Source organism: Vulpes lagopus, chromosome 2 (assembly GCF_018345385.1).
Source record: "Vulpes lagopus strain Blue_001 chromosome 2, ASM1834538v1, whole genome shotgun sequence".
NCBI classification, from domain to species: Eukaryota; Metazoa; Chordata; class Mammalia; order Carnivora; family Canidae; genus Vulpes; species Vulpes lagopus.
The window spans coordinates 74,893,669-74,906,035 of record NC_054825.1 but is presented as its reverse complement, the minus strand read 5'-3'; the positions used below and the strand labels follow the sequence as shown (position 1 = coordinate 74,906,035).

Below are 12,367 nucleotides of genomic sequence, written 5' to 3'. Positions count from 1 at the left end.
GGGAGCCCGACGCGGGACTCAATCCCGGGACTCCAGGACCGCGCCCTGGGCCAAAGGCAGGCGCCAAACCGCTGAGCCACCCAGGGATCCCCACATCTGGTATCCTTAATAGCGACTTGAAGCTAGTGGCTAGAGTGTGAGATTGTAGTATTCTAGGCCTTCAGCAGCAATGATGCAATGACACATCTTTGAGTATTCTCCTACTGGGGCTTCCACAGGCCTATAATCTCCTGGTTTTCCTCCTACCCTCCCACCCTCTCATGTCCTGGCTGCTCCTAGTCTTCCTTACTAAGGCCTTCTCTCCCCTCTCTCTACAGCTGCTCTCTAGGCAAGATAACCCATCCAGGTGGCTCTTCATCTACATGCTGATGACTCCCATATTCTTGTCTGATGTTAGACCTCTCTTCAATTCCACAGTCCTATTTCCAACAAAATGCCTGATTCCCTTTCTCTCTTCATCTATTACCACCCCCTTGGTCCTCAAAAGTCTACACCATCTGGTGCCTACCTGCCTAATCTCACTCTTTTCTTCCCTGGGCTTGTTAGGCACCAGCCATTCTGGCCTTTCTTTCTATTCTCAAAATAGTATTAAAGTTGAACCTGTCCCAATGTCTTTGCAGAAGTTTTTTTATCCTGCCTAAAATGCTCCTCATATGTCTGGTTCCCTTTAAGTTAGGTTTGTTTTTTTGTTTTTTGTTTTTTTTTAGATTTGTATTTATTTACTCATGAAAGACAAAGAAAGAGAGGCAGAAACATAGGTAGAGGGAGAAGCAGGTTCCCCGGGGGATCCCGACCTGAGCCAAAGGCAAACGCTCAACCACTGAGTCACCCAGGTGCCCCTAAGTTAGGTCTTAATGTAACTGCCACCTCCTCAGAAGGCCATCCTTAACCAGCTTTTTATTTTAAATACTCACTGCTCCTCCCTCCATTATATTCTACTACAATATCCTGTTGGGGTCTTCATAGCTCTTACCATAATTACTCATTTGTTTACTTGTTTCCCTCCATTTCATGAGGACAAAAATCATGTCAATGTTGTTTACTGTTACAGCTCCACTGCCTTGCTTGGTATCTGGCATAGAATAGGCAGTCAGTAAATATTTATTGAATAAATGGATTTGTAAAATCAGGAGACAAATGGTAAGCAAACATCTCTATGGTAAGATAACACCTTTTGTAATATGTCCATCGTGTGAGAATATTCTAAGTTAGTAGTTCCAAAAGCTCACTGTGCATCAGAATGGCTATACCAGATATACCGAATCACAATTAATAGGTATAGGACTGGGAATCTGGACTTGATAACACATACCCCAGATACTGTTGGCCCCAGAGGAAAGTTCCAGAAATACTAGTACTAAACAGAGGCTGTAGCCCCCTCAAGAGTCTCCCAGGATCCAAGTTTTCAGGTAGGCAGGGCAGCCTATTTTATTGGCTTGTACCTGGTGAAAAGCCAGGTCCATTGGGTCAATCAGTCATGACCCAAGGACACAGCTACCTTCTGTGCACATGCTCAGAGAATGCACTCTAACGCACTGAGCCAACAGCTCAGCTTCACTTGGGATAGAGTCAGGGAAGGAATAGCAGGGCTCAGACTGCAACCGGTCACCACAAGGAGCTGCCTCAGTGCCTCAGAGATTGATCTAAAGTACTGTCAAGAGACTCTCTTCAAATACGAATATTCTACAGCCTACCTCTTATCTGCCAGGCAACGTAAAAAAAAAAAAAAAAATAGCCATGTGTTTAGGTAAGTAGGCCACCTGCTTCCAGGAAATTCCCTCCCAATTTTTTTTTTTTTAAGATTTTTATTTATTTATCTGAGAGAGAGAAGAGGGACAGAGATCATGAGCAGGGAGCAGAGGGAGAAGCAGGCTCCCCACTGAGCAGGATGCCCAAACCAGTGCTGTATCCCAGGACCCTGGGATCATGACCTGAGCCAAAGGCAGACGCCTAACCAACTGAGCCACCCAGGTGCCCCCCCAAACTTTCCTTACATTAGTATGTTGCCTCGGTGAGAAGAAACCAGTAGTGTGAAGATACATACACTTATTCAGTGTAAGAGCTGTTGATATGATTACCAACACCTCAGCCCCACCCAAGATTTTCTGTGACCAAGGAGAGAGACTGAGCAATAATGATGTATTTGAAGCTCTGGTGATTTGGATTTTTCCCCTGGCCTTTTCCCACTAAAGCACAGATTAGAATCTGGCTAAAGCATCTTTTCCTCACTTAAGGTTTACATAGAGGACCTAAACTCTGGTAACCATTCAACAATGAAATAGCCCACTTAAATCTGCCCTCCATGCCTGGGTGGCTCAGTTGGTTAAGCGTCACACACCTGATTTCAGCTCAGGCATGAGATCAAGCAATGAAGCCTGAGACGGGCTCGTGGTCAGTAGGGAGTCTGCTTGAGGTTCGCGTGCTCTAAATAAATACATAAGTAAATAAAATCTGAAGGGAGGGAAGGAAGGAAGGAAGGAAGGAAGGAAGGAAGGAAGGAAGGAAGGAAGGAAGGAAGGAAGGAAGGGAGGAAGGAAGGAAGGGAGGAAGGAAGGAGGAAGGAGAGGAAGGAAAGGAAGGAAAAAAGAAAAAACAAAGAGAGAGAAAGAAGTCTACCACAGGAAGACAGAGTACATGTCACAGTATCTTCCGTTGTCAAAATCAGGGTTGTTTCCAGCTTACTGGGAATTTCCCATTACAATCTTTCCTTTATCTAAATCAAGATTTTTAGGATTTTTTTCTCTCTTATCATTGTTAATCTTCTTAGTTTGGTAGATTATGTTGAGTAAAACACTGTGAGTAACAAAGAGGAAAATTCATTACAAAAGAGGGGACAGGCTGTGGGCCAGGTTCTCTCAAACATACAGTAGACTCTTTTGAAACTTAACTGAAGCTAATTTCCATCATTCCTCATACTCTACTCTCCTATCTTTCCCACTCTTTCTCAAGTGTGTCAGGCATACTATTTTATTGTTGTTTTTTAATCATACATTTTATTGTTATGTTCACGTTTGTGAAGGAGGAAACTTGTTTTCAATGAGTTATTATTGAAAAACCTGAGACTGCTATAATCATATTTTATCTCACTTATTTACAAAACTGTAGGTGGCATCTGGAGCCTAATCCCTTTTGCTATTAAGAACCTGAAGCAAAAAAAAAAAAAAAAAGAACCTGAAGCTGAGGACCTAGATGGCTCAGATGGTTAAGCCTCTGCCTTTGACTCAGGTTATAATCCTGGGGTCCTGGGATCGAGCCCAGTTTGGGTTCCCTGCTCAGTAGGGAACCTGCTTCTCCCTCTCCTTCTGCTGCACCCCTTGCTTGTGCTCTCTCTCTCAGAAAGAAAGAAACTGAAGAAGCCTGTGTTCTTCCCATTTTCTAAACTATCTCTCTCCTCACTTAAAAACTGACTTATTTGATTCTAAGAACCTGAATTAGACCACAATATCAGGAGAGGAGCACAAACAATGACTCTCTAATTGATCACACATAAGAAAAATAAATGTGTATATATTCTCTCTCTTATCTCTCTCTCTCTCTCTCTCACACACACACACACACACACACACTTACCAGCACATGAGCATACACATACACATTCATGCATGCATGTCCTCTATCATTCCTCTCAATCTAAAATACAAATAAAGACTTCTCTTTACAGCATATACTTGCTACTTAAAAATAATTGATGTTGAAGATATGGACATCTCAATTAACTACGACTCACGGTGTTTGACAAACCTTGAAATAACCAGAAATTTTTTTCCAACTAAATTTTCCCTCTAAAAAATTTTGACCGTGGGACACCTGGGTGGCTCAGTTGTTGGGCGTCTGCCTTCTACCCAGGGCGTAATCCTGGAGTCCCGGGATTGGGTCCCACATTGGGCTTCCTGCATGGAGCCTGCTTCTCCCTCTGCCTGTGTCTCTGCCTCTCTTTCTCTGTGTGTGTGTGTGTGTCTTTCATGAATAAATAAATAAAATCTTAAAATATATGTATATAAAGTGGCTTTCCTACCTCTTCAACTGATCTGACATTATCTTTTATGTTGAGATCACTTACATTTAATGTAAATATTGATATGGTTGGAATAAAATCTGCCTCCTATATGTCCCATCCATTTTTTGTTTCTTTTTTTCCTCTTTATCTTCCTGATTTTGGATTGAAATTTTTCTAGAATTCCATTCTATTTACACTATTGTCTTATTACTTACACATCTTTTTAAAATGTTTGTAGTGGTTTCTCTGTGTTTACTATTTACATCTTTAATTACAGTTTACTTTCAAATTCTATTATAGTCTTTCACATGTAGTATAAGAATCTTCTAACACTACATCCCTTTTTTTCTTTTTTAAAAGGTTTTATTTAGGGCAGCCCCGGTGGTGCAGCGGTTTAGCGCCACCTGCAGCCCAGGGTGTGATCTTGGAGACCCGGGATTGAGTCCCACCTCAGGCTCCATGCAGGAAGCCCGATATGGGACTTGATCCCGGGACAGGATCACTACCTGAGCCAAAGGCAGACACTCAACCAGTGAGCCACCAGGTGTCCCAGAACAGTATATTCCTAATTTCTTCCTCCTAACCTTTGCACTTCCATCGTCATACATTACCTTTATATAAACTATAAACCCAAAATACTTTGCTGAAATTTTTATTTTCAAGTCTATTGATTTTCAGAGTATTTTAAAATAAGAGAAGAAAAATTTTTATTTATTTAGTTGAGAAAGAGAAGAGAGATCACAAGCAGGAGGAAGGGTAGAAGAGCAAGGAGCCTGATGTGAGAAAGGATCCCAGACCACTGGATCATGACATGAGCCGAAGGCAGACACTTGACTGACTAAGCTACCCAGGTGTCCTGAGAAAAGTTTTTTATATGTATCTTCACTTTAATCACTTTGAGAGTTCTTCATTTCTTCATGTATACCCAAGTTTCGGCCGGGTATCATGTTCCTCATGCCAAAAAAACTTAACATTTCTTGTAGAGGTCTGCTAGTAAGTAATGCTCTCAAAGTTTGTCTGAAAACATCTCTCTTTTTCCTTCACTTTTGAAAGATATGTTTCTGGATATAATTTTCTGAGTTGAGCAGGGTTTTTCTCCAGTACTTGACAAAAGTCACTTTATTGTCTTTTGGATTTTGTAGTTTCTGGTAATATGCCTGCCTTAAATCTTATATTTGTTCTTCTGCATGTTTTCTACCTGTTTTCTCTAACTTCCTTCAAGATATTCTTTCTCTTTGGTTTTCAGCAGTTTGAATATGATGTGTCTAGAAATGTGTGTGTGTGTGTGTGTGTGTGTGTGTGTGTCTATACACCTGGTTAGGGCACTCTGATCTTCTTGGATCTATGGTTTGTTACCTTTTATTATCTTTGGAAAATTCTTGGCCAGTCAACAATTCTTCAAGTATTTCTGCTGCCCCATTCTCTCTCACTTCTTCTGGGATTCTAATTACATGTAGTTTGTGTGGTAAACAGAATAATGCCCCACAACCAAAGATATCTATATACTAATTCCTATAACCTATGAATATATTAGGTTACATGACAAAGAGGAATTAAGGTTCCTGATCAGTTGACCTCAAGACAGGGAGATTATTCTGGATTATCAGAATAAAAATTCTCTCTCTAATAATTTCAATATCTGGATCATACCTGAGTTAAGATCTCTGATTCCTTATATCTCTTGACTGTGGGTTATTTTTCTTGCTTTTTATGTCTCATAATTTTAGCATGAAAGCTATATATCATCTTTCGGAGAGTAGATACTGGTAAATAGTATCTATAGGACATTTGGGTAGATATGCATACACAAATACACACGATACCAAAACACTATTTAGGTGACATTCTAGATCCCAGGCAATGGTCAGCAACCTCATTTAGTAGTCCCATAAATATACACAGGATTTACATAGGTAAAAATTGAGAAATAACATTTTCAAAAACAAATTTTATATTATTATTATTGTTATTATTATTTTAGAGGAAGGGGGGTACAGAGAGAATCTTAAGCAGACCTCACTCCCAGCGTGGAGCCTAATGTGAAGCTTGATCTCACCACCCTGAGATCACGACCTGAGCCAAAATCAAGTCAGCCACTTAGCCAACTGAGCCACCCAGGTACCCCAAGAAATAACATGTTTGATAATTTTTTAAAGTGAGAAAACAGAAAAAGAAGATAAGGGGGAAAAGGAGGACGGAACACTGAGAAACATAATGTTTTAAAAAGATTTTATTTATTTATTCATCACACACACACACACACACACACACACACACACACAGGCAGAGACATAGGCAGAGGGAGAAGCAGGCTCCATACTGGGAACCCAACATGGGACTCGATCCTGGGTCTCCAGAATCACGCCCTGGACCAAAGGCGTTGCTACCTTTGAGGTTGCACCTCAGGTTACTGCTGAGCCACCCAGGCTGCCCGAGAAACATAAATATTTTACGTGGAGTAGACACCTCCTATTACTACACCATGCCATATATCTATGGTTCCTAAATCTTCATAATCATTAGGATCACCTGGGAAGCTTTTAAAATACAGATTCCGGGGGATCCCTGGGTGGCTTAGCAGTTTAGCGCCTGCCTTTGGCCCAGAGCATGATCCTGGAGTCCTGGGATCGAGTCCCACATTGGGCTCCTTGCATGGAGCCTGCTTCTCCCTCTGCCTGCGTCTCTGCCTCTCTGTGTGTGTCTCTCATGAATAAATAAATAAAATCTTTAAAAAAATTTTTTAAAAAACTACAGATTCCTAGGTCTCAGTCCAACCAATGAGAATCCTGGAGGTCCTGGGAATCTTAATTTTATATGCTCAGTAGAAAATTCTGATGACAGCCAGGGAGTACTACCACAGCTACTCACTGTCAGCCTTCACCTTACTGAGCATCTCAATGTACTCATTGTTTTGTTTTGTTTTGTTTTTTCCCCAAATATAAAGAGAGCCCTTCCCCAGCACTGAAAGCAAAAACATGCCAGGTCACGTTGAGCTCTAATTATAATCTCTATGGAGCCCTGAGGAAATCCTTCTCTGGGCAGTGATCAGGGTTAGACTGCTGCTCAGCTTCTCAACATGGCCTGCAGACAGGATAAACTACAGCTGCAAAAACAGCTTTTCCTACCAGAAGAGAAATATAAGAAAGGATGACATCTTTGACCAATTTTTATTATCCTTGCTCATTGACTCACGACATCTTTCCCGGCTGCTCACCACCACTGGCAAAACGGAAAGGATAGACAGATTTTAATTAACTTTAATCCATTTATTTCCAGTTTTAAAAATGAGCTCATTTATGCAATAGCTATAAAGTACAGTGAGAGCATATATTTTGTTTTACAAAGAAGAGGAAAAAACTGAAAAATATGGTGACTAACTGAAAGCTGCGTAGAGAAGAAAAGGCAGGATGAAACAAAAGAGAACAAAATGCAAGAATCTTGCTCTGAGGGCACAGTTTGATTACTGTGTAATACAATGTATATCTTGGCTGTTAGGACTGCTCTAATTATTTGAGAGGTCTAGAACTTTATAGCATCATTTTTGTTTGAGGTTGTTTTTTTATTTCTCAAGAGAAATGCTTTATTGTTTCTTATAATTATTAAGGTAACACATAGTTAATTTTTAATTTAGACAATGAATAAATAAATAATAATTAAAGAAGAATAAACAAGAGAGTAAAAATAAATAATAAAGGAAAAAGTAAAAATTACCTACCTAGTGGTAATCATCCGTAAGCTTAAATTACTTATCCTTCCAAACCTCTTGTTATATATACAGACTTTTGTTTATGCCAGTGGGACCGATCTATGCACAGCTTTTGTTGTTTTGTTTGTTTGTTAAGATTTTATTTGAGAGCCAGAGAGCCAGAGAGCACAAGAGCAGGGGGAGGGGCAGAAGGAGAGGGAGACAAGAAGACTCCTGCTGAGTGCCAAGACAACACAGGGCCTCAGCCAAAGTCAGATACGTAACCGACTGAGCCACCCAGGAGCCCCTGCACATTGGTTTTTAACTAGATGCTGTCACCATATCAACAATCTATGACAGTAAATAAAAATAGATCTTTATCATTTTAACAGCTACGTAAAAGCAATAGTGCTTTTACAATTATACCCAAATTTATTCATCTTTGCATACTGGTGAGCTTGCATACAAGCTGTTTTCAATATATCTATCTCTATAGTATAATGCTGAGATCAACACCCTTATATATATAAATCTTTGGAAACTAAACTGATTATATACTAAGGACAAATTCCTAGAAGCAAAAATTTCTGAGTCAAAAGATATATATATATATATATATATATATATATATATATATATATATCGCTAAATGAACCTCCACAAAAGGCATATGAGAGAGTTGGTTTCCCAACATGCTAAAAATTCTGCAGTCTCACTAAAATATTTGGAATTTGGCATGTTTCCTTAATCATAGGATTTATGTCTTCCTTCCTTCTTTCTTTTTTTTTTTAAGATTTTATTTATTTATTCATGAGAAACACAGAGAAAGAGAGAGGCAGAGACACAGGCAGAGGGAGAAGCAGGCTCTATGCAGGAAGCCCTACATGGTAGTCAATCCCAGGTTCCCAGGATCACGCCCTGGGCTGAAGGTGGTGCTAAACCGCTGAGTCACCAGGGCTGCCCCCTGTCTTCCTTATTTCTAGAAAATTTTCAACCACTGCCTTTTTGAATTTTGCCCTACTCTCTTTATTCTCTTCTTCTGGAACTCATATTGGACTTATATTTGGCCTCATTCTATTGGTTCTATTTCTTGACCTTTCATTCATATTTTCCATCAGTTCATCCTTTTCTGACAACTGGGTGATATTTCTCAAGTCTACCTTACATTTCATCAATTCATCTGAAAATAATCAAATCATACTTTTTTATAGCTAAGTATTAAGCTTTTTGAAATTTGAATTTTGATCTATAACTAGTAGAAGTGTCTACCCCTGATTCCCATTGTCCAGTTATTTTACCATGGTTCTGTTCCTTCTTTTATATATAATCATATTTTCAAATGCTTAATGTTTCTTTCATTTTGCTGTGTCTAGTTCTAGAAGTGTTAATTTTGCCATCACTGGGTTTGCTGGCTCTCTCTATGGTTTTCCTCATATGATTTTTAATGTTCATTCATGAGCACATCATTTGTGGGGTTGTTTTTTCCTGGTAAGCTATATTCCCTGGTTATAGAAGTATTCCAAGTGGCTAGACAAGTATACATTAGTACTTTGCTGCCCTTTTGTATGCAAATAAAAGACAATATCGTTGAAGGTCCATTCTGAGAAAGCTTCAGTGTGTAGGGAAATTTTTATCCTGTGGAAAAGCAGGATATTTTAATGACTAAGAGCACAAGACCACAGACTCTGAAACCTTACTCCTGGATTCAAGTCCCACCTTTCCTATTTAGTAACTGTGCGATCATGGATGAATTCAATTTTCTCTGCCTCAGTTTCATCATGCGTAAAGTTGGCATAATAACAATGCCTACATTCTAGGGTCATTGTGAGGATTAAAGGAGACGATACAAGTAATATACATAAAGCACTGAGAACAGTGCTCTTGCCCATAACACATGCTAGGTAAGTGTGATATGTTATAGTTATCATTAGTTGCACAAAGGAAAAGTCTGACAAACAGAGAAAGAATGAGAGGCTAGCCCAGAGGAAAGAAAAAAACCTGGAGCCATGTGTAAAGATGGAAGAGGACAGTTCACCAGAGGGACTTGGAAGTAATCAGAAGTGAGAAACAAAGTAGAACTGACTGGCCTCTGAGTTCCAAAAGGAAGAGTGGAGTGTACCAAGGAGGAAGCACCCAGATTTAACCCCTGGAGTTCTCTTGAGTGGTGCTGCTCTGGTGGAATCACAGGGGTCAGGATGAGTGCCTGATATGATCACATTGAAGCACCTGTAGCAAACTCAGAGGGGTCTCCTCAGGCTTGTGGCACGCATAGCTTGTCTCCATTCTCCTCACTGTCATCTGGATTCAGTGACTTCACTAAAACCTTGTCTCCCTGATGGGAGTAGAGCAGGGGTGGGGGGTAGGAGCCACCGCAAGATCTGCTACTTTGTAGACCACCCACCCTCTAATTGCATTGTACATAAGAGGTCCCAGATCAAGTATGTCTCTTCTCCAGATGGAGTCCTGCTCCTAGAATCCATCAAGCCAATACTAGAACACTCCAAATACACCACAGAAATCTTTCAGTAGAACACAAACATATCTTTTTTTTTTTTTAAGATTTTATTTATTTCTTTGAGAGAGCAAATGAGCATGAACAGGGGGTAGAGAGAAGGAGCAGAGGGAATGGGACAAGTGTCGGCTTGTCCCACACTGAGTACAGAGCCTGATGTGGAGCTTGATTCCAGGACCCTGAGATATGACCTGAGCTGAAATCAAGAGTTGGGAAGCTCAACAAACTGAGCCACCCAGGCGCCCCAATGATATATTTTAATAGAGCACCAGAGTGAATTAAAAACCACAAAGGGTTAAGAAATATCACAAAAGGAATCAATGATCTTGCCATGGTTTCATTAAGAAAAATTAAAAATCTCAAAAGTAACGGTGACTGCCTGATAATGCTTTAAATCTAATAATTTAAACAGCTTGACATCAGGAAGACATTATTCAGGGCACAGGCTTTGGAGTCAGAAGACCTTTACCAACTATGTAATCATTGCTAAGTTATTTAACTTTGCTAAGGCACAGTTTCCTCATTTTTATAAATAGGGGTAGAAATAGTAATAACACTTAAATGGTTGTTATAAAGGCAAAATCCATAAAATGTTCTTAAGACAATGCTGGTAATCACTCAAATATTAGCCAATATTTTATTACAAACTGGTAGCTATATAATACCACAAGGTACTGAAGACCAAAAACAGACCTAAGAAATTTGAGAATGAATTTTGTTTATACATAATCCACAAAAGAAAAAAAACATGAATTTGTGCAAACAGTAATTTATAGCAAGAATAAAAACATAGAAAATCCCAAAGACTCCACCAAAAAACTAGTAGAGGGAATAATTAATTCAGTAAAGTGGCAGGACACAAAATTAATAACCAGAATCAGTAGCATTTCTATATACTAGTAATGAAAAAGCAAAAAGATAAATTTTTAAAACCCCCATGTTCAATTGCACCAAAAAGAATAAGATACCCAGGAATAAATTTAACCAAAGAGGTAAAAGACCTGTGCTCTAAAATCTATAAAACATTGATGAAAGAAAATGAAAATGACACAAATAGAAAGACATCCCATGTTCATGAATTGGAAAATCAAATATTGTTAAAATCCCTATAGTCCAAAGTAATTTGCACATTCAATGCAACCTCTATCAGAATACCAATAGCATTTTTCACAGAACTAGAAAAAATTAATACTGAAATTTGTATGGAACCACAAAAGACTCCACATAACCAAAGCAATCCTGAGAAAGAACAAAGCTAGAGGTATCACAATCCCAGATTCCAAGATATCCTACAAAGCTGCAATAATCAAAACAGTATATAGTAGAGGCACAAAAACAGACACATACATCAATAGAACAGGACAGCCCAGAAATAAACCCATGCTTATATGATCAATTAATGACAAAGGAGGCAAGAATATACATGAGGAAAACACAGTCTCTTCAATAAATGGTGCTGGGAAAACTGGACAGCTACATGTAAAAAAAAATGGGAGTAGACCACTTACTAACATCATACACAAAAATAAACTCAAAATATATTAAAGACCTAAATGTGAGACCTGACACCATGAAGTCCTAGAAGAAAATATAGGCAGTAATTTCTCTAACATTGGCCACAGAACATTTTTCTAGATATGTCTCCTTTGGCGAGAAAAACAAAAGCAAAAATAAACTTTTGACACTACATCAGAATGAAAAGCTTTTGCACAGCAAAGGAAACCATCAACAAAATAAAAGACAACATATTGAGTGAATGGGAGAAGGTCTTTGCAGATAATATAGCCAATAAGGGGTTCACATCCAAAATACATAAAGAACTTATACTATTCAACACCAAAAACCCCACAAACAAACCATCTAAAAAATCCAACATCCAAATGGGCAACACATGAAAAGATGTTCAACATCTCTCACCATCAGGGAAATGCAAATCAAAACTACAACAAGATACTATTTTGCACCAATTAGAATGGCTAAAATTAAAAAGTCAAGAAATAACAAATGTTCATGAGGATGTGGAGAAAAAGAAAACCTCATTCAGTGTTCATGGAAAGGTAACCTGGAACAGTTACTGTAGAAAACATTGTGGAGGTTCCTCAAAAAATTGAAAATAGAAATACCATTTGATCCAATAATTCCACTATTGTGTAATTACCCAAAGAAAATGAAA

The 12,367-nt window shown here is 38.9% G+C and overlaps 2 protein-coding genes across 5 annotated transcripts in view; both read right to left on the bottom strand.

The window, feature by feature from the left end:
* Nucleotides 1-12,367, bottom strand: part of GPR176 (G protein-coupled receptor 176) — a 132,325-nt gene that overhangs the window by 10,584 nt on the left and 109,374 nt on the right. The gene's annotated exons all lie outside the window — the stretch shown is intronic.
* FSIP1 (fibrous sheath interacting protein 1) overlaps nucleotides 1-12,367 on the bottom strand; it is a 338,650-nt gene that overhangs the window by 217,148 nt on the left and 109,135 nt on the right. The gene's annotated exons all lie outside the window — the stretch shown is intronic.